The sequence below is a fragment of the Mirounga angustirostris genome, unplaced genomic scaffold, assembly GCF_029215605.1.
Source record: "Mirounga angustirostris isolate CCGP_5_RB_7025 unplaced genomic scaffold, mMirAng1.0.hap1 SCAF_7, whole genome shotgun sequence".
In the NCBI taxonomy this organism is placed as follows: domain Eukaryota; kingdom Metazoa; phylum Chordata; class Mammalia; order Carnivora; family Phocidae; genus Mirounga; species Mirounga angustirostris.
In genome coordinates this window covers 139,188,831-139,211,325 of record NW_026991715.1, presented here as the reverse complement: position 1 = coordinate 139,211,325, position 22,495 = coordinate 139,188,831, and the positions used below count along the sequence as shown (strand labels likewise).

General features: G+C 34.4%; 1 pseudogene; it reads left to right on the top strand.

Annotated features, from left to right (window-relative positions):
• LOC123835951 (SWI/SNF-related matrix-associated actin-dependent regulator of chromatin subfamily E member 1-like) overlaps nucleotides 1–22,495 on the top strand; it is an 89,751-nt pseudogene that overhangs the window by 2,051 nt on the left and 65,205 nt on the right.

The following is a 22,495-nucleotide window of genomic DNA, read 5'->3' as shown; positions in this document are numbered from 1 at the left end:
AAAGGTATATATTTCCCTTACTCTGTTTTGAACTGTGGCTTTATTGTACTTGTACTTACACTAATTTATTATTTCCTATGAAAGGGAGGGCAGTTATCACCAAAGATTTGGACATTCTTTCCATGATGTAGAGTTTCTGCTGGGAATTGGCTGCCTAGGTTATGACTACATTTCCAAGCTATCATGGCATCTAGGTGAGGCCACAGGATAGAATACTGGACAATAAAATGTGACAGAAATTATTCATTTTATCCTTGCAATAAAATATTCCTTGGAATTCTCCATTTATCTCTTCTTCCATCTACGCACTGGATGTGGAGATCCATGATGATCCAGATAAAAGTAGATTCATAACAGAAGAATCTGGGTTCCTGAAGAGTCCCATTGAAAACTTCAGGATAGAAATTCCTGCATGGGGAGAAAGACAATTATATGGTTTCACTCAGATGTGGAATATAAGGAATAGTGCAGAGGACCACAGGGGAGGGGAGGGAAAACTGAATGGGAAGAAATCAGAGAGGGAGACAAACAATGAGAGACTCTGGACTCCGGGAAACAAACTGAGGGTTACAGAAGGGAAGGGGATGGGTGGATGGGATAACCAGGTGAAGGGTATTAAGGAGGGCATGTGATGTGTTGAGCACTGTATGCTATATGCAACTGATGAATTGTTGAACACTACATCAAAAACTAATGATGTACTACTATATGTTGGCTAACTGAACATAGTAAAAAAAAAAAGATTAAAAAAAAATTCCTACAGGGGTCTGCATGAGAAAAAATATTTTTTATTATATTAAGAATCCAGGGATTATTTGTGCAGATTTTTTTGGCACAACTTTAATAAATATTTCAAATTATTTGAAATGATTTGATCCTGTGATGACACTTCTAATTTTTTTTAGGTTTTATGGGATTTGGGAGAATAAAAAGGAATTTTCATATTTCATATTATTGATCATCTCTATTAACCTTCTAGTTCTATTTTTCTAGTCCTTCTTACCTTGCATTTATTTTCCATCACTGACTTATTTTCTTCTGTGTGAGTCAAGATTCAGGCCTTTTGCTCTTAGATCATTCTATTTCCCTTTCATGAGATATTGCTTCTAAATTCATGGTTTCAAATTTTAAATCTCTATATTTTATTTCAACTATGTAACTCTACCTGAATATTCCAAATTTGTACAATTGGAAAACTATCATAATATCAAGATTCAGTATTTACCTATCAAACCACTGTGCCCTAGAAATCCCCAATTCTGTCAGGTATACTAGAATCATTGAAATAATTCAGGCTAGCAATCTCAAATTTAGCATTTAAAATATTCAATTAGAATATCAAAGTATCAATTTCATCATAATAAGATAGTTTCAATCTGAGATTTAATCTCCAATACTACTTTGGTGTTTCAAACATATTTACAATTTAATATATACAGAATGATTTTGCCCTTTGTCTACAATAATTATACTTCCTTGTGTTCTATTAAACTAAAAAGTGTCATGGTATAACCGATTTCCAACCTGGAAATCTTAAAGTTGCTGTGAACATTGTCTGTCATTTACATGAAAAATCCAGTCAATCATTAGGCATCAACATTCTATTTTTGAGTATCTTTTGAATCCACTACTTGACTCCATCCCAGCTGTGTAATGAAGTCTATCACTACATTCATCGTGCATTATTCTAATTTTCATTTAATGTACATATTCTTTGTGACAATACACGTTTTTCAGACATGACTGTCTTCACCAATCTATCATCAGAACTGATCATATTGTCTTAACTACAATAGGAGGCCAGTAATTATTTGTTAAATGAATGAATGAAAGCATTTTCACTGTCACTACTCTTTTCAAGGCCCATCTTCTGTTTTGGCTGAGTGTGATAGATTATATGAGGGTCCACAAATATCCATTAACTCTTCCTGGGGAAACCATGTTGGCCATGTAACTTGTCAGTGAAACTGGACTTGAGAACCATAGTCACACTCTGTCAGAGGTTTTAAGAGAACGTTGAACCAGTGGTTGGAGTTGTGTGTAGAGCCATGTTCTTTTTCTCTTTTTCTCCATACTGGCTGTGTTCAAAATAGAAACAATTTCATCAGCTTGAAACTGGGAAACAATATGAGAAAAGCCCATGACAAAAATGTAGTATGAGAGAAATAAATTGTTGTAAACCACTGAAATTTAGGGGATCATTTGTAGCCTCATCATGACCATCCTATGCTGACAGACATGGGTTAATATAGTTACTATTTATTCTCATTTTGATCTTATTCTGTTCCAACTCTAGTTTAAATTTCTCTCCCTCTCCCTCTCATTTGGTTTATTTTTCTTTATAATTAAGCACAAAATAGAAAATGTCCATTACATCAACCATTTAAAAATAATATGTTAAAGAATAAGAACAATCTTATGACTCTCATTAAAATAATTTCTTCAGAGCTTATGAAACATTGCTGAATTAAAATGATAAAATAGGATTAATATTTAAAAGCTAAGAAAACTGTTAAATAATAGAGAACGAACATGACATTAATTTTAAAAATTAAGCATATGTTCCTGAGACAGATTCAGTGCTGAGCTCCTGTCTATTTCACCCCAGCATACTCTTCCTCAGCTCATGAAAGCACTAGGCCTGCCATGGACCTATCACTTCTAATATGTTAAGAATGTCGAACTGACCGTGTGTTCAGCTTGGGAGCATTCAGGTGCCATCTCCATCTCATAGTACGTGATGTGCAGGAAGTAAATTCATAAGCACTCTCTGTTACTGTATGTACTTAGCAACCTCTTAAATTTAACTCATTTTTCCTCACACAAAGGTGGAAATACAAAACTTAGGATTACTATAAAATGAAATGTGTCATCCTTTGATAAACTTTTCTAAATAAAATGCTTTGCTATAGTTTTCTGCCTTGAAATGTTGAATATTTTCATTTTGTGCTTCAAACATTTTCAATTAGCAAGAGTGATGGGAAATTTATTCTTAAATCAAAGAAACGATCATCTGGAAAAATAAAATATAATGTATGTGTGTGTATATATATATATATACACACACACACACACTCTATGTGTCTATATGCATATGTACATGTGTGTACCTAGAACCATATATATGTGCAGGTACGTGTGCATATATGTATTGCATTTTTTAAAAATCTAATTTTTAGATGGCATGCCTGAGCTCCCAGAAATAAATTTGAAACTGGAGAGGCACTGGGGAGAATTCTGAAGCCACTCTGAATTTTTCTTCTTGTCCTTATTTTTTATGCGTTGTGATTTGAAGGCCCTATTTTACAAACTATGATTACATTATTATAAATTACACCATTTCTTCTTATTCCTCTAATAAGAAAACATATTAACAATGGAATTGTGACGCAAAGTTTTTCTTTTGTTATCTTCCCAGCCCGTCATGGGTGTGAACCGCTTTCATATGAAAGATCTTGCAATTTTGTAAGCCCTCACTTACATTTCACATCATGTGACAAAAGCAATCCTTTTGTGGCCCAGCTTCTTTTACACGTGTCTATTTTCCATTCTTCGATTCCACAAAACACCCAGTTTGTGCTTTGCAAAAAAGAATTGCAGTCTTTCCTCCAGCCATAAATATTTATTCCAGTAATGTCAAATTTATGCCACTCTCTTTGTTTGAATGCAATGACCCCCTCCTCTAGTTTCCTGCTAGAGATAAATAAAAGTCACCGTTAGTTTTATGTCCAAGTCATACTGTAATCTTTCTGAAGACATTCAGAGGTAATTAATTCTACATGTATAGTGCCAACAATGTAAATGAGTTAACTGTAAAGACAACAATTTGAACAGCTATAACCACATCTGTATGTATTCAGGAAATGGCACCTTTCTCATGACTGTCTCATGGTTGACAGATGGGATACATTCTAAGACTTTTTCCCAGTTCGAAGTGTTCAAACGGAAAAAAAGTATTTTTGCATTGATCAAGTAAGATGTATTGAAAAACAGAATGAGAGTAAGAACTTTTTCCTGTATTTCTCTTGAAAATCTTCCAGCAAACAATGAATCATAGAACACGACATCAATCAATCAATCAATCAATCAATCGATAAGAAAAAAAAAGAAACAAATGTTATCTTAAAAAACCAAAAAACAAAAACCAGAAAATATCTTCCAGTGAATTGAATAGAAGAATTCTACTAGGTCCCATCATTTAATTTATCTGTGTTTGTAAGTTAGCATCACCTGTATTTACTAAAAATTCAAGTCCTGTGAAAATTAAAGTTCCTGAAGAATCTGAAAGTCTCCTTTTAAAATAGAAACAAAACATCCTTCTGAGACTATGACAAACCGAAGTAGGGTTATTATTATAATTAATGTTTCTTTAAGTAGGCACAGAGTTGAAACAAAAGTACCCAAAAGGGAAAATAGTATATTTGTTTTCAACACATACATATTATCCTTTGACAATATCACGTTTTGAAATAGGAAATTTTAAAATAGTCTGTAGAAAAAGGGCAAAATGATCCCTCTGGTCATTCAGATGGCATTCAAAAGACTGTATGTCAGAAGAAATTTCAGTTGCTCTCGTTTGTACTGAGTTATTTAATTACTGAAAAGAGAAAAGACTGAACTAATAATCCTGAATTGCAGCAGGAGTGTTAGCTTTTATAGTTGTTTTTCCTAAAAGCCTACCAAAACAATAAATACGTTTAAGAGTATAAAATAGTGTATGTGTGTTCTATGGCTCTAATTAAGCAATGATTCTCTAACTTTGCTCCTAAGGAATTTGTAAGCTGTTTATATTCCCAAAATACTCTAGAAACAGGAGGTTTGCAGCTCTATAACAGAAAAATGAATCCCTAGAGGAAAGGATTTCTACCAGAAGGGAGAATGGGGCTATTAAGGCAGAAATAACAGCTGTCCACTACACCTTAACAAATGCTGCAAAATGACTTCAGTCAATTCTCTACTGATGGACACTTTTTCTTTTCTTTTTCCTATTATGCACAACCATCTTTGGGTACTTATGGGGTTTTTGTTTGTTTGTGTTTTGTTTTTTTGCATTACTTTCTAAAACTCAAATTGCTAATTCAAATAGAATTAATATTTGAAGGCTTTTTGTGTATACTATAAAATTTCCTTCCACAAATGGTGAAACATTTTCTCATCATTTCAGAACTGTGTCCCCATGGATTCTATTATTTGTGTTTGTTAGGGTTCAGTGTAAGATAAATAAAGAGGTTTCAAAATAAATATGTAGATAAACAGGTTTCAAAATGCCATAGCTTAAATAAGGTAGAGTTTATTTTTCTCTAATGCAAGAAGTGAATGGACTATCCAGGGTTGATGGGATTGGTGCTGCTTTTCCCTTTACATGGCTTCACCTTAAAGCTCGAGATGCTGTTCCATTTCCTCCCATTTCCCAGGCAGCTGGAAGGAAGAAAAAGGAAGTGAAGAGGAAAAACGTTAATTTATCAGATCATGACCCATAGATATCACTTCTGCTTGCTTTTAATCATCCAGTTATTAGTTATACTACCACACTCAGCAGTAGGGGATGAGAAAAATAGACTCCAGCTCGTGTCCCTATGCTGAGCTAAAACTTAAGGGGTATCACATCATCTTAAGCATCTTATAATTCAAATGCTAACTTTTTTTCATACAGCTTTTGTATTAAAATTATTTACCCACCATGTATCTTTTGGGTAATTATTTTACAGTTTGCCTTTTATGGTTTTGTTTATATAATCTCTCCATATTGAAATTCTTTGTTCTTAGTAGTGTAGTTCAGTTGAACAATATATGTGTGTATCTATGTATTTAGTCTTTGAGTATATCTTTAGGATTCATACTTAGAAATTCTACATTTTCTTGAATATTCTAAAGATATTCAATTATTTTTTTAAGAATTCTATGCTTTGAAATCTTTTTCCTTTCAATATATGACTAGCGGGCTTCATTTTGAATAAGTAAAGAGTTAAGGATATAGTTTTCTTTTTTCTTTTAACAAACTGTTCCATTTGACCTAACAAATTACTGAGTAAACTGCTTATGCTAGTATAAACTGAATAGATAAGTAGATAGATAGATAGATAGATAGATATGTCATTTAGTTGTTCTGTATACTAATCTATATCTATCTATCTATACAGAGGGAATAGTTTTTAAAAATTGGGGGAGACGAACCATGGGAGACTGTGGACTCTGAGAAACAAACTGAGGGTTCTAGAGGGGTGGGGGGCGAGGGGATGGGTTAGCCTGGTGATGGGTATTAAAGAGGGCACATACTGAATGGAACACTGGGTGTTATATGTAAACAATGAATCATGGAACACTATATCAAAAGCTAATGATGTAAGGTATGGTGATTAACATAACATAATAAAATAAAAAAAAATTCATTGTTATAATCCAAGGATCTGTTTTAACACAAGACACTCTTTAAAAGATTACCACGTGGTTATTATTCCACATGAATTTTATTTTATTTTTGCTTTGTTTTAAGTTTTCATTTAAATTATTAACTTCAAGTTTACAAAAGTACAATTTAGATTTTGTTTGCATTTTCTGAAGTATACACGTAGTATGGGAGGATGATATCTTAACACTAATGAATCTACTTAGGAAAATACTGTGTGCCATCATTTATTCAAGCCTTCTTGTATATCTTACAATAAAACTATTATTGCAAAGTAAGACCTGCAAATTATAAAGATTTTAATATTGAAATACAAGGAATTCCAGAAGTGATAGAATACTGTATGGATCGATTTTAGTTAATATGGTTCTAATCTGTATGTTTTTCCTTACTTAGAAATGCAATCTGCTTTCTTATTATATTTCTATCTTGACAATGGACAACCAACTGATCAAAAACTACTGATAGTATTTCTGTGTAAGATATTAGCTTAGTCTAACCCATAGAACTTTGTATGTATCTTAAAATTCATAACCGAAATAAATCCTCTCACCTTAAATCAATATTTATCAATAAGTCTTTTATAACTAATGCTTGAATAAATCAATAATCGGCAAACACTTTCAAGAATATAACACTGAAATGACTACTATGTGTTAAAGACAAAAGGATTTTGGCTAAAATGATGCTCAGAATAGAATTGATAGTATCAACATAGATAAAATTATATAAAAAAATTACAGTATTTTTTCAAAAAAGAAACTAAGCATTAAGATAAAAAGGAAAGGGAGCCATACATAAAACTATATAGAAAGAGATTAAAAATAAGATCACTAAATTAATTATAAAATAAACTAAAATATAAAACTAAAGAAAACTAGATCTTGAGTTTTGGGGGAAAAAACCCACAAAACGAATTAGCAAAATTAATTGAAAAGATACTAGTAGTAAAATTGTTAAATTATTTAGAATAATAATAATGGAGCTGCAATAATATAGAAGAGAGTAGAGTAATTATAAAGAAATACTTTTCTTATCCACATGCGAATAAATTTGACCACCTCACTAAGTTGGCTGAAAGTTGAGGAAAAAAGTAAATCTAATAAAAATAGTAATAATAATAATAATAATAATAATGTTATCCAGAATTACTGTTCAGATCTAAGTAAGTTATATCCTGCACAAAGGCCCCAGCCTGAGTCTCTTCATGTCTACTATGTAGGGTTCCCACACATCTAAAGGAGAAGAGTAATTTTCTGTATTTGCAAAAGGATGATCTGGCTTCATTCTTCTTTTTTGATCTAGAGGAGATTCAAAATTAAATCAGATCAACTGCCATAGAATAAATGTAAAATAACCTTGAAAGAGGGACAAGTAGGTTAGCAGCTGATAGCTGGATAATAGCCAAAATTCCAAAACATTTGAAAACTGAGAAAGCTGTAAAAATGTTACTATATCTGTACAATTTAAATCTTAGAAAATCACAAATCTATACTATACACTTACAATCAATTGTAGACTGCTAACTTGTTGAAGTCTTATTAGTTTTAATAACTGTAGTAGTAGTAATAAATCAGAAACTGTAAATATACTTGTTTCCAAAACCATTTCAAACAGAGGAAATGAAGTTATGATAAAAATAGTTGTGTATGGGGGCGCCTGGGTGGCTCAGTTGTTGAGCGTCTGCCTCCGGCTCAGGTCATGGTCCCAGGGTCCTGGGATCAAGCCCCGCGTCGGGCTCCCTGCTCGGCGGGAAGCCTGCTTCTCCCTCTCCCACTCCCCCTGCTTGTGTTCCCTTTCTCGCTGTGTCTCTCTCTGTCAAATAAATAAAAATCTTAAAAAAAAAATTGTTGTGTATGAATTCATCAGAAGTTTGGGTAAAATAAAAGCATATTCATGGATTTCTGTAGAGCTCTATATCAGGGATTGGAAAGCCTTTACTTTAAAGAACTAGATAGTAAATACGTTTGTCTTTGTAGGCCATATTACTGCAATTACCCAATTTTGTATGAAAGTAGCCATGGGAAATTAAAAATGAATGAATGAGCATGACTGTGTTCCATTCATTTTATTTACAATAGCAGACAGTGTTACATGAAGCTCCTCTGCATAGTTTTCTGATTCCTGGTCTAGATTATCTACATGAAGTTGTAGGAGAAAAAGGGCCTGATAGAAAAAGACTTAGAATTCATAAAATTTATGAAATTGGCCAAAATTAATTCAAAGACATTGTTAGGGTTTCTTTTTTTTTTTTTTTTTACCTGTACTCTTATTTAATTTTCAATAATATTTCAAGATGTATAAGCTGGGAAAATTACATTCCATTTTTATTTTCATTTTACAAATAAAGATCCTTAACTCATTAGATATAGAAATTCACTTAGGGCCACAGAGCTATAGATGATTGGTCTATATTTGAAATCAGATTGTGTGAATCCAGTATGGATGGTTAATGATGCCATAAAATTAAAACCACTAGGCATGGTCCCAATCTCTCTGCAAGACAGTTTCAGAAGTGAAATGGAGATACTAGACTTCACTTCAAAACATTCATCATCATTTAAATCCAAATTGTTATTAAAATGAGGCTATTCATGCTAAAATATTCATTTGATAAAATTATTTGAGAAGAGGAAGTTGACTTCCACAGCCAAAAGCTAGATGTTAAGGAAAAAAGATAATCTTTTCATGTTGGTAAATTTCTTTAGGATTTTAGGACTTAAGAAAGCTCAAACAGTAGGAGACTATCATTGATATAACTTGAAATGTACACAGCATTTCTCTCTCAAGAAATATATTCATGAATGTATATGAAATAATTGAGCTTAATAACAATTATTAAAAAGGGAGAAGCAATACCCAACAAGTAAGGATAAATAGTTCCTTTTTACTACATAAAGCAATTTTAGTTCATGTATATGGAACAAGTTTGATTGCTCTTGAGTTAGACTTCCCTTACAGTTCTAATACATTATTAAATATTTACAAGCTTTAAAAATATTAACTGTTATTGCTTACCTTGCTTTAGGCTAGCATAATTAACACCTGCATTTTAGTTCCACTTAAATTTTACTTATTAAACATTATTTGATGATGTTCATTTGGCCTATGTGTTTTAAAACTGTGCTATGTGTAACTTAATTAATAGTTCAAAAAGTCAGTAGTTTTATTATCTCAAAGGGAAACCTGTTCAGTATGATTTATAAAGACTGCATGGTAAGGAAAGGATGAGGGCACATTACTAAACGCTTTAGGCCTAAAGATACTTGTAATGCTGAGAATAAAATAACTTCAAGTTTGATATTATCCTTAAAGATGTTCTATTTTGACTACTCAACTGATAATTGCATGTTTTTGTTTGTTTGTTTGTTTTGCCAAATAGTCATTTAGACTCTTCTAGTATACAACCGGTAAAATAAAACCATTTCCTTGTGATGTCATGTCAACTTTGGACAGGTCCCATTAATAGAAAATTTTCCTTATTTTGAACTGTATTTGTCTTCCAAATTTTTGGTACTTGTTGCCATGCCTATCATTTTTAGAACCTATAAAATATTTACTCTTCTTATTTTCACGTTCTGAAATTCAAATCAGCTAAGGTGGTTTAGCTGCTCCCCATATAGCAAATAAATTTCCTTTAGAAACACTGCAGTTTTTAATTAACCTTTTAAAATGAATAACCACTACCCAACTAACCACATTATTCTCACTGGTGCCAAAGTAGCAAAAATTATTTTGCATCTCCCTCAAAAACTTACAGAAACTGATCACTTTTCAATTTTTAAGTTTTCCTCCCATGACCTTTAAAATAAATCTTTGGTATTAAAGGTATGGAATTTTTTTTTTTTTTAAGATTTTATTTATTTATTTGACAGAGGGAGACACAGCGAGAGAGGGAACACAAGCAGGGGGAGTGGGAGAGGGAGAAGCAGGCTTTCTGCTGAACAGGGAGCCGGATGCGGGGCTCGATCCCAGGACTCTGGGATCATGACCTGAGCCGAAGACAGACGCTTAATGACTGAGCCACCCAGGCGCCCCGGGAATTTTTTTTTTTTTTTAAAGGACATGTTCAACAATAATTTCTCAATGTCAATGGTATCCCTAATTTCTGTTAATTTACAAAAATTCTGGTGCCTTTAACACAAGGTCTATTGAAAATAATGTTGCTAATTATGTATTTTACAGGTTAAAGCACTGGGATTTCTTAACAACAGACAGCCCTGAAGCTCAAGCTATTTTAGCACACCTGAGGGCCAACACTGATGCTGTGTGTTTGCTATCTCACAAAAGGTAAGATTGGAAAAAAGTCAGTAAACCAGTGGGGGGATAGATTGCATATGGCTTTAGGAGGATTTAATGAAGGTTTTGGCCTCTACCACAAGTAAGATGAAAACACATCAAAAAATTTCAAGCAAGTGAATGACTTACTATATTTTAAAAGGATCAATCTAGCATTTCAGTGTGTCCAGGCATGGAAGCCAGAGACCAGTTAAAAATTTATTACAATAATCCAGATAACAGAATATTATCTCTTGGACAAAAGTAGAAGCAGTGAAAGAAACACAAAATAGTTTTCAGTATTTGAGATGATAGAATTTGTAGGGTATTCAAAAACATTTTAAGAGAGTTCAGCTGAAAATAAATGGATCTGAGAAATGGGGTAATATCTATAATATGGAATTAATGTTATGTTTTGTTCTGTATTTTTTGCTTAAAATGAGTTATAGTGTAACATGGGTGTATGGAGATGGTGATAATTAGTGGAGAGGGTGATGTTAATGATGTAAATGAAAAACCGAACAATTAATGGAGTGATAACATTGAAAAGGATATTAAGAGACTACCAGATGCTGGGAACTAGTCTAGACAGTGAAGACATAACAGTAAAAAGACAAAGTTTCCACTTAATGGAATGGTAAATTGAAGATAAAGTTCAGTAAAATAGGTAACTCAACATTCTAAATATACACTATCTTGGTTTAAAATGCTATAAAAATGTAGAGTTTGATTTTAAATGGTGCACGTTTGCTTATTTATATGAGGTGATCAGGAAAGGTCTCACTGCTTAAGTAGAAGAGGAGACAGGATCCAGTGGACAAGCGGGAGTGGCTTTAGCTATGGGTAGCCCACGCATTGAAATAGGAAAAGAAAAAGAAAGGTTAACGACACAAGTTTATTAGTATCTCTGATGGTGAGAGTGTATACAGATTTTCTTCTAATTGTTTCTGTTACTTCAATAAAATAAACATCAGTGTTAAAAAGTTTGAGGAGTTAAAACCTTGTAAGGGGAGAGGAATGCAAATCCATCAAGACTGGGTTAAGCCCTGGGTAGAAAATTTGAGACATACCTACTAGAACAAACTTCTTTTTCTATTTGTTCTGGCTATTCTAGACCTTTGAATTATATGTATATTTTAAAATCACTGTTCAGTTTCTACACACACACACACACATACACAATGATGTGATTTTGGATGGGATTATATTGAACCTACAGTTTAATTTGACAACTAACATAATACTGTTTCAATTCATTCACATGGAGTGTCTCTCCATTTATTTATATTTTGGTGCTTTTTCATCAATTTTTATAGTTTTCATTGTATAATGCTTGCTCTTTCTTTGTTAAATTTACTCCTATTTTATTCTTTTTGATGCTGTTGTGAACCCAATTTTTAAATATTTATTATTACTTTATTGAATAGATTATTCAATGCTAGTATATAAAGATAAAACTGATTTTTTCTTTTGTTTATAGATCTTTTATCTCTTGATCTTATAAAACTCATAAGTTTTATATTTTCCTTAGAATTTTCTTGGGTGCATGGGTGGCTTAGTCAGTTAAGCATCCAGCTCTTGATTTCAGCTCAGATCATGAGATTAAGCCCCACGTTGGGCTCCACACTCAGCATGGGTCTGATTGGGATTGTCTCTCTGTCTCTGCCCCTCCTCTGCTCATGCTCTCTAATTAACTAACTAAATAAATAAAATCTTAAAATAAAATTTTCTATATACATGCTCATGTCGTCTGTGAATAACAGGAGTTTCACTTTCCCTCTCCAATATGGATGAGCTTTCTTTCTTTTTATTGTCTTACTGCACAGCATAGGAATGTCGGGATAAGCCTGAAGTGGAGAGATTGAGTATCCTAGCTTTTCCTCTAGTCTTAATGAGAGAGCGTAAAATAATCACCATCAAGTATGGTCTTAGGTGTTGAATTTTGTTGATAACCATTTATCTGGTTAAAAAAAAAAAGCTTCCTTATAGTCATTGTTTGCTAAGAGATTTCCTAATGAATGAATGTTGAATATTGTTGAATGCTTGTTCTTCAACTTTAAGATGATTGTGTCCTTTTACTACGTGCATAATGTATGCATTATGGTAAAATAGTTACATTGCTTGATTTTCAATTGGTGAGTCAACTTTGCATTCACTAGCTGAATAAACTCATGGTCATGATGTGTAGCCCTGCATTTTATATTCTAAAACGTTCTTAAGGAATTTTGTGTCTATGTTGATTAGGAATATTGGTCAGTATTTTACTTTCCTTGTGGAGTCTTGTTTTACGGTCGGTGTAATCTTGATAGCAGAATGATTTGTAAGGTTTTTCCTCATGTTCTATTTTCCAACCAATTTGTATAAAGTTTTACATTTTCTTCCTTAAAAATTTTGTAGAATCATTAGTGAATCCATCTCTAAATCAAGTTTTTCTTGTTGCACTTGTTATTGAAAAAAATAATTATGAGTTCAACTTAATAGATATAGGGAAACACATTACTTATTTATTCTCAAATGGAGTATGGTAGTTTGTGTCTTTCAAGGCATTTTTCCATTTTTTTTAATTTAAAAAATGTATTGGCATAAAATTATTCCCAAAATACTTATTGTCATTTATAATATGTAGGAAATGAGGTGATGTTTCTTATATCATTCTGGATATTGGTAATTCTCAATTTTTTTCTGTTAAAATTGTTGATGTCTGCTATTATTTCTTTCCATCTGATTTATTTTAAAATATTCTTCTTTTGTCTTAAGGTAGAAACTAAAGCATTTGATATGTGCATTCTTTTCTAATACAAGTATTCAGTGCTGTAATTCCCCCAACACTCTGCTCTAGCTGCGTTCCAGATAATTGTATACATTAAAATTTTTCTTTATTCTGCTCAAAATATACTTAATTTTCCTTGTAATTTATTCTTTGAAGTCTGTTATTTAGAAGTGTTTTATTGATTCCTCAGATATATTTCAGTTATTATTCTCAAATTTGCATTTATCTTCTTTGAAGAATATACTTTTGAATAATTTAATTAAAAAAAATACTGGGAATTGTTTTATGGCCCATAATATGGTCTATCTTGTTTAACCTTTTTTTCTTGGTTTTATAGCAAAACCTATATTCTGTTGTTCTTAGGCAAAATGTTGAATAAAAGTCCATGAGGTTAACCAGGTTGATAGGGTTCTATATATATCCTTGCTCACCATCTGTCTACTTTCAATATCAGCTGCGCAGAATGAGGTATTGAAATTTCCAACTATAATTGTGCATCTATTTCCCTGTTAAGTTCTAGCACTTTGCTTCATACTCTAATGTGTGAAATGAAATTTTCTTAAGGATGCCTCATTCTCCATGTACATGCCAGTGAGTATAAAGTTGTCATGCATTGAAGGAAGTTAAACAATCTTTTTCACCAAGAAAATGTCTTTTCTTGTAAAAATGTTTTTCTCAAATATAGTTAATATTGTAATTATATTTACCCCCTTGGCAGTTAAGCATATGACTAACACTCTCAAAGGAAGTAAACCCCTAATATATCCCAAAATTGTTATCAAGTTTTGGAAAGTATTATAAAGTTCTAGAATGTATTGATATGATGTTATGTGATTTATATGATAATATAATAATTTATGTAACATTGAGTTTAAACATTCAAAATAATCTGATAGAACTGCAAGCCAAGAAAAAAGAAGGTACGTCAAGAGTATTCAGGCCCCTCAGTTAGTAGATGAGATTAGCAAACCAGACTATGATGGGCAGTAATTCCTTCCATCTTTCCAAAGCATGCCAAACTTGTTGAGTACCATTAACATAGAGATCCTAGGATGCTTCCTACCCTGCTGAAGACCACATCAATGACATCTGAAAACAGAGATCATTGCATGTGCTGGGTCTTAACAGTCTTAAATCCCTGGCCAGGATCCCTCAATATGTTCTGTATCCTTTTAATGCTTTTTCCTCCTGTTTCTTTATAGTTGCCACTGAGCTAAAGGAAATAAATAAATAAAAGTTGTTATCATAGTGGAACAGACTTTTGTTTTAAAATGTTTATTGCTTTTCTAAAAAGAAACAATAAAATCTCTATATGTCCATATCTAAGTAGTAAACATTTCCGGCTATGATGGAATAACAAGAACTAGATTTACCATCCAACCTTGAACAACTAGAAAACCACACTCATGTACCACACACACAAGTGTTTTCAGGTTTGAAATAACAAGGAGCGAAGGATAATAATTTTTGGGAGGAGGGAAATACAAGGGATGAACGCTGCTAATGTCCATTTCATGCCTGGAATGTTTCGGGATGTGATTATTACAGGTAAACGTTCTCCATCAGAGCCAGACAGCAATGCTGAGTGGAAGAGATCAAATTTGAAGATCAGAGAGGTCAACAAGGTTAGGATTTGTGGGAGAGATTACTGGAAATGTGGAAGCTGCAGAGGAAGAGAAGGGGAGGGAGAGTGCGCACAAGAGCACACTCTGAAGAGATCCCTTGGGTCCTTAGTCATGGACTCAGGTTCAGTGGCAAGGGAAAGAACCTACTTTATTATTTTTATTTTTTTTAATTTTTTATTGTTATGTTAATCACCATACATTACATCATTAGTTTTTGATGTAGTGTTCCATGATTCATTGTTTGTGCATAACACCCAGTGCTCCATGCAGAACGTGCCCTCTTTAATACCCATCACCAGGCTAACCCATCCTCCCACCCTCCTCCCCTCTAGAACCCTGTTTGTTTTTCAGAGTCCATCATCTCCCATCATTCGTCTCCTATTCCGATTTCCCCCCATTCATTCTTCTCCTCCTGCTATCTTCTTCTGCTTTTTTTTTTTTCTTAACATATATTGCATTATTTGTTTCAGAGGTACAGATCCAAGATTCAACAGTCTTGCACAATTCACAGTGCTTACCAGAGCACATACTCTCCCCAGTGTCTATCACCATGACCTCACTGATGTGAGCAATTCTTAATCTCAGGAAACAAACTGAGGGTTGCTGGAGTGGGGGGTGGGGTAGGAGGGATGGGGTGACTGGGTGAAGAACCTACTTTAGATGACACATTCTTTTTAGTTACTTAGTGGAAGAGGATATCATTAATCAGAAGAAGAAATCTCTGGGGGTGCCTGGGTGGCTCAGTTGGTTAGGTGTCCACCTTTGGCTCAGGTCATGATTCCAGGGTCCTGGGATTGAGCTCCACATCGGGCTCCCTGCTCAGCGGAGAGCCTGCTTCTCCCTCTGCTTGCTGTTCCCCCTGCTTGTGTTCTCTCTCTCTCTGTCCAGTAGATAAATTTAATCTTAAAAAAAAAAAAAAAGAAGAAAACTCAGGAAGAAGAGAGTCCAGCAGAGGAGGATGAGGTAAGATGTAACTATGTCATCTAGGTATCTGGAAATGGTATAGAACATGCAATTTAAAGAAAATGTAGAACCCAGGAAGGAGATCTGACCTAGAAAACATGGTCATGAAACTTTGGAAGTGGATTAAGAACTTGAAGGTGCGTTAAGTTCAGGGAAGAAAAAGGAAAAAAAAAAAAAAAAGACAAGAAAAATGTCCAAGAATGAGGCATTCTGATTACATCTGTAAAGAAAACAACCTTGAAATGTTTTGCTTCATGATTTGCAGCAGTGAGTTCTTTTAAGAAGAGGAGAAAAAGACATTTTTCCTAAATGGAGTTTTTCCTCAAAGTAGTATGTGTTCATCTTCAATAAGTCTACAAAGTTTGGCAATGTAAGTTCATGAGAATTTGTCTTGAATTAAGCTGGCTGTTCAGTATTTTTCCTTAGCTTACTGATATGCTTTAGTGAATTTCCCTTACTAAATCTTGTTCCCAAATTTCATTTTACAAATTGTTTTTGCACATGTTTGAGAATTGCCAGTTGTATGACTTTGTATATGCCACTCTCCTACTCACAGACACAGCTAGAGCATAATTATAACCTATTAAGTTCTCATTTTTAACATATGTCAAACACTGGTAAACAGCAAGCCTGGAGTGAGGCAGTGGGATGCTGACTTTTCATAAATGACTCTTCCCTCAAAAGTAAAATATTTTTAGGAAGCACTGATAGAACATTGTCCATTGTGGGGCAATGCTACTTTGCTTTTGAAATTTTAAAACAAAAGGGTAGAGCAAAATGTAATATAGGGATTTCTAGTGCCTGTCTTTCCCAGAAACATTAATTTGAACAATCATGGGCACATGAAAATAGCTTCACAGGATCTATTCCATGTGAGGGATTGTAGTACCTGGGTGAAGCACAGAAAAAAAAAAAAAAAAAAAGGCGCATTAAGGAGGGTAGGAAAATAGATTCACATTACCCCATCACCCCTTACCCAAACCCAGGCAGCCTGACACAGAGAGAGAGAGAGAGAGAGAGAGAGAGAGAGAGAGAGACACCTGCCCCAAGGGAGGAAGAGAGTAAAATGAGAATCTGACTTCACCATGGACCCCAGGATGAGGCCTAGCCCCCAGCCTTAAATGACTACTGTAGGGCTCCCATGAAACTGGCTCCAGGTGCCTGATGACTCCCACAGCCCCAGGCAGTTCCTGAGACACCAGGCTCCTGGTACTCTAAAGAATCTAGCTCTGGTGATACCAGGCTCATGGCTCACCGCAGCACTGGCCAGCTCTTGTGTCCTAGATGTCTCCTGTGCCCACAGGCTCCTGCAAACCCAGGTTCCCAGACAGGCCCAGCGCAAAGCTGACAAGCAACACTAGGCTCTTGACCCACCCCAGTTGCAAGGGCCCCTGGTATACCCTAATGTCTGGGCAGCCTCTGCAGCCTGAGCCCCCAGGATGTTTCCTTTAGACCCAGGCTCCCCACCTACCCCACTGGTAGGTCACACCTACAGGCTGGCTTCTGAGGCTCCAGGTTACAGGCCACCCCCCATAGGCTCAAGCGGTGGGCTTATTTCACTGTAAGGCAGCCCCTGTGGCTCCAGCCTGTAGGCCAGCTCCTGGGAAACCACGCTCCAGCCCTCGCCAGTACCAGACCATCTCCCACAGGCCCAGACACAAGGCCCACCCAAATTATGCATTTTATAACTTTTTGCAATGTATGTAATTTACTGTGTTTACATTTATGAATTTTTTAATGTATAAAGAAAACTAAATATTGATTGATATCCAAATGAAAGAAGAAAACTGGTTCCATTTTATTGTTTTTCCATTTCAGTTTATTAGAAAAAATGCATTATATTTAATTAATGTAATTAAAATCCTTCATTTAACACTGTGGTTAAGTTTCATGTCTTGACTTTAAATCCTAAAACCCCACATTCCTCAAAACATTTTATACCCTGAGATTGTTTTGGATGAAGTTTCACCATATTTGTAGTGGGTTGAATGGTGACCCCTCAAAAGATACGTTCACATTCAAATTCCTGGAGGCTATGGCTATGACCTTATTTGGATAAAGGCATTTTGCAGATATAATTAAGGACCTTGAGATGAATATATCCTGTGTTATCCTGGGGTGGTGTTATATCCAATGACGAGTTTTCTCATAACAGACTGGAAGAGGAAAAGACCATGTGAAGATAGAGGCAGAAAATGGAGTTATGCAGCCACAAGCCAAGGAACTCCTGGAACCACCAGAGGCTAGAAGAGACAAGAAAAAATTCTCCCTTAGAGCTTTGGGAGGAAACATGGTCCTGCAACTGATTTCAAGCTACTGGCCTCCAGAACTATGAGAAGAACACTTCTGCCGCCGCCACGGAGTTTATTGAAATTATTACAGCAGTCATAGGAAAGCAATATCATAGTTACAAAGTTTTTATTCTGTTTGTCTTTCATCCCTTGTCCTTGATGGAAAAATTACCTCAAATTTTTATTTCCAGTAATGTTGGATTAGGGAATACAGAAGAACAAATCTTCTGAGAACTTGAAAAGTAGGGATGAATTATGGGATCAAGATATTTTGAAAGAAGGAAATTAGTCCAACATTTTGGTAGCTTGCTCCAGGAAACACAGATGAAAGAGAGGAGGAAGTAGCTGAGAGATTAAGTCAATGAATAGAACTTTTGAGTGTGTCATATATAGAGACATAAAAATTGGAGTTCAGATATTACCAAGTGAATGGATTCTTAGTAAAGACCATATATTTTCGGATTAGGACTCCAAGTGATGCCCATTAAGATAAAGATATTAGAAATAGTAAGGCCTTCTGAGGGACTAAAGCCAAGATTCAAAACATGTCAAATGCTACAGTAAGATTGAAGTGCTCAGGGATTGCTAAAGTCTTTTACCTCCTGCCTAAAGCAATCCTAAATGTTCTCTAGAGAAAGCATGATCCTTGGCTAATTTTTTCTTCCATTTTACTATAATTACTAATCAGTCAAAAATAATCAGGGATATGAGATTATAAAATAACAGAAGAAGAAAACAAAAGAATGAGTAAAGACTTGAATTGATCTCAAAATGAACTTTGATAATGAATTTATCTGAGAGACTTAAAAAACGTTGTCTTATGTGTTATGAAAGAAGGAGATTAAGAAAATCTGCAGAAATAGTAATAAGCAAAATTATATTCTAGAATTTATAAGCACAATATTCTACTTAAGAATATAATAGGTATGCTTAATAATTGATTAACTTCTACTGAAGAGTGATTACATAAAATAGAATATAGGTCAGATTAAAATACCCAGAATGGTCAAAAGTGTCTCTCTCTCTCTCTCTCTTTTTTTTTTTTTTTTTTTAGAGAGAGAGGGGGGCAGAAAAGGGGCAGAGGGAGAGAGAGAATCTTTCTTTTTTTTAAAGATTTATTTGTTTTATTTTTATTTTTTATTATTTTTTTAAGATTTTATTTATTTATTTGTGAGAGAGAGAATGAGAGAGAGCACATGAGAGGGGGGAGGGTCAGAGGGAGAAGCAGACTCCCTGCCAAGCAGGGAGCCCGATGCGGGACTAGATCCAAGGACTCCGGGATTATGACCTGAGCCGAAGGCGGTCGCTTAACCAACTGAGCCACCCAGGCGCCCGATTTATTTGTTTTATTTTTAGAGAGAGAGCAGGAGTGGGGGAGGGGCAGAGGAAGAGGGAGAGAATTTCAAGCAGAGTCCCCAGTGAGTGTGGACCCCCATGTGGGAGATCTCATGACCCTGAGATCATGACCTGAGCCAAAACCAAGAGTTAGACATTTAACTGACTGAGCCACCCAGGCACCCCTCAAAAGTCTCTTTTTTACATTCATACTACTCTTGATGTATGAAATCATAATAGTGTTGATCTTTGGTTTGGAGAGTAAAGGGATTAATTGAGATAGAAGCTAGGGGCTTCTGGAATGTTAGGGATGGTCTGTGTGGTAGTAATGCAGTTTCTTTTTTATAATTTTTTATGCACCTTTATGTACTATTATCTATATGTGTGATAATTTGATTACAAAATTAAAATTAATCTTAAAAATATTCTATTTCCCCCTTTTCTCTTTAATAGCACCATCCAAATATTCCTGTGCTCTCTAAAAACTACTCTAAATCTCATGTACCCTATCACAAACAGGATGAACTATATCAGAATTAAAATAAGAGTTTGTGCCTAACTCAGGATGGCCTGAAACCACTTCAACAATCAAGTCCAATGAAGTCAAGTTGTTGTCACCCAAGCAGTGACCGGTTTCATTGCTTTAGCTACATACATACAACTAATCTTTTAATCAATCTTTCCTCTTCTAAAAAAAAAAAAAAAAAAAAAGTCAAGAATTGTGAAGAGAATGAGATTTTTATCCTGTGAGTAAGCTAACAGGTTAGCCTGACATAGTTTCATAGATATTATTAGAAGAGGAGATCTCAGGGTCAGAAACAATATAGTTTATTCCTCACAATATAGCTTGCCCTGCCACTGCATGCCATTCATATTTGCATACCTTTGCCGTGTTCCCAATTCCCACAGGAATTTTTCCCACTGAGAAACCTCAGTGGATTTTGTACAAATAATAGGTTTGTATCACAGCTGAAGAATCCCAAACTCAGAAAAAAACACAATTTTGTAAGAATGTAGCTAGAAACCTGCCCAACTTTTACCCTTGAAGGGATGTGTTATCTTTGTTAATCCCAGTCAGAAAAATGAATCTGTCCTCTGCCCTAGAAAGAAACCTACTTCTGTTATCCAAGGCTGTTTGTTACAAAAGTATCCTTGAAAGGTCTGGAACAAATGTTTTTAAAAGATGTGTGGAAATCTCATGGAGAATTATTCCAAGAATAAATATACAGTATTCTCCTCATCTATTTTTTTCTCTTTAGTCTCGTTATGTGTTTGGGAATCAATCTGACATAAAAATTCTTTACAAATAATGATTCAAAAATATATATCTTAAGTATATCTTAATTGTTTATAAATATAACTCATGGACATAGGTTAATAATTATCAGATAAGTTACAGGTCTCTAATAAAAACACAATCCTCTGTACCTTCTAGGCCTGTTGCTTAGCCTGGTGATGGGTATTAAAGAGGATACATATAGAATGGAGCATTGGGTGTTATATGCAATAATGAATCAGGGAACACCACATCAAAAACTAATGATGCAATGTATGGTGATTAACATAATAAAAAAATACAACCCCCCCAAAAAAAAAGAAATACTAAAAACACACACACACACACACACACACAAAACTTTAAAGTCTGTGGCAAACTTTCTTTTTTTTTTTAAGATTTATTTATTTATTTATTTTAGAGGGAGAGTAAGGGGAGGGGCAGAGGGAGAAAGGGAGAGAGAGAATCCTCAAGCAGACTCCCCACTGAGCACAGAGTCCCATCGCAGAGCTGGATCCCAAGACTCTGAGATCATGACTTGAGTGGAAAAATCAAAAGTCAGCTGCTTAACAAACTGAGCCACCCGGGTGCCCCGTGGCAAACTTCCTAATATCAATATATCCCCTTTTATTTTAAAATTGGTTTAATATTGATAATTTTTTAAATTATCAATTCAAAAATTTTAAGGAATAATCCACTGCCTGTTTGTCAATGTGATTAAATATCTAATTCTGAAACTTCTTTTATAGATATATGCCTTTTATTTTATCTTCTTTGTATGAGTTATTTTATAAATTTAGTTAATCCATTAGGTATCAGCACGAAAAAACAGTGTCAAGCACTGTTCTAAACATATCTAGGAACTTACTTAATGATAAAGTTACTATTATTGTACATATATGGAAGCCGAGGCCCAGAGAATCTGTCCAAGGTCATAGAGCTTGTAAATTGCAGATTTGAGTTTCAACCCCAATCAGTCTAGCTCCATGACTTGTACTCACATGTACTCTGACATACTGCATGTATGTAAACATTTGTCCACTGCTGAGTTTGACTCCGTTATTGACTTTTCTTCTTCTCACTCTTTATGCTGCTGATGTTAATACTTGATCTTTCTTTTCCAGTTTGTTAGTTTTCTGTAAGCCTATTCCTATATTAATTCTCACATTATGTTCTAATTGATTTCTTTAAAAATTTACTTAACATGATTTTTTTTTTTTTTCTCTTGTAGACTTCTCATAGCCCTCCCCCTTTCTGACTTTATCTAAACTCTTGACTCCCTGGTTGAGTGCAAACTTAACTTCATAGTACTTCCCATGACTACTCTGTTGGGTTGAACTTCTTTAGCCTCTTAACATGTCTACTTCTTTTTCTATAGTTTCCTCATTTTGTGGGGGCACATCCTCCAAGTTTTCCTTAATTAAAAATGCCTCCAAGATAACGAGCTGTGGTTTGTTTTACAAATATAACTTTGTGGCATATACTTCAAAGATCCCTCATGCATCTTTTCTTATGTGCCAAACCTCTGTTCCTTGGTCATTTTTTTAATGT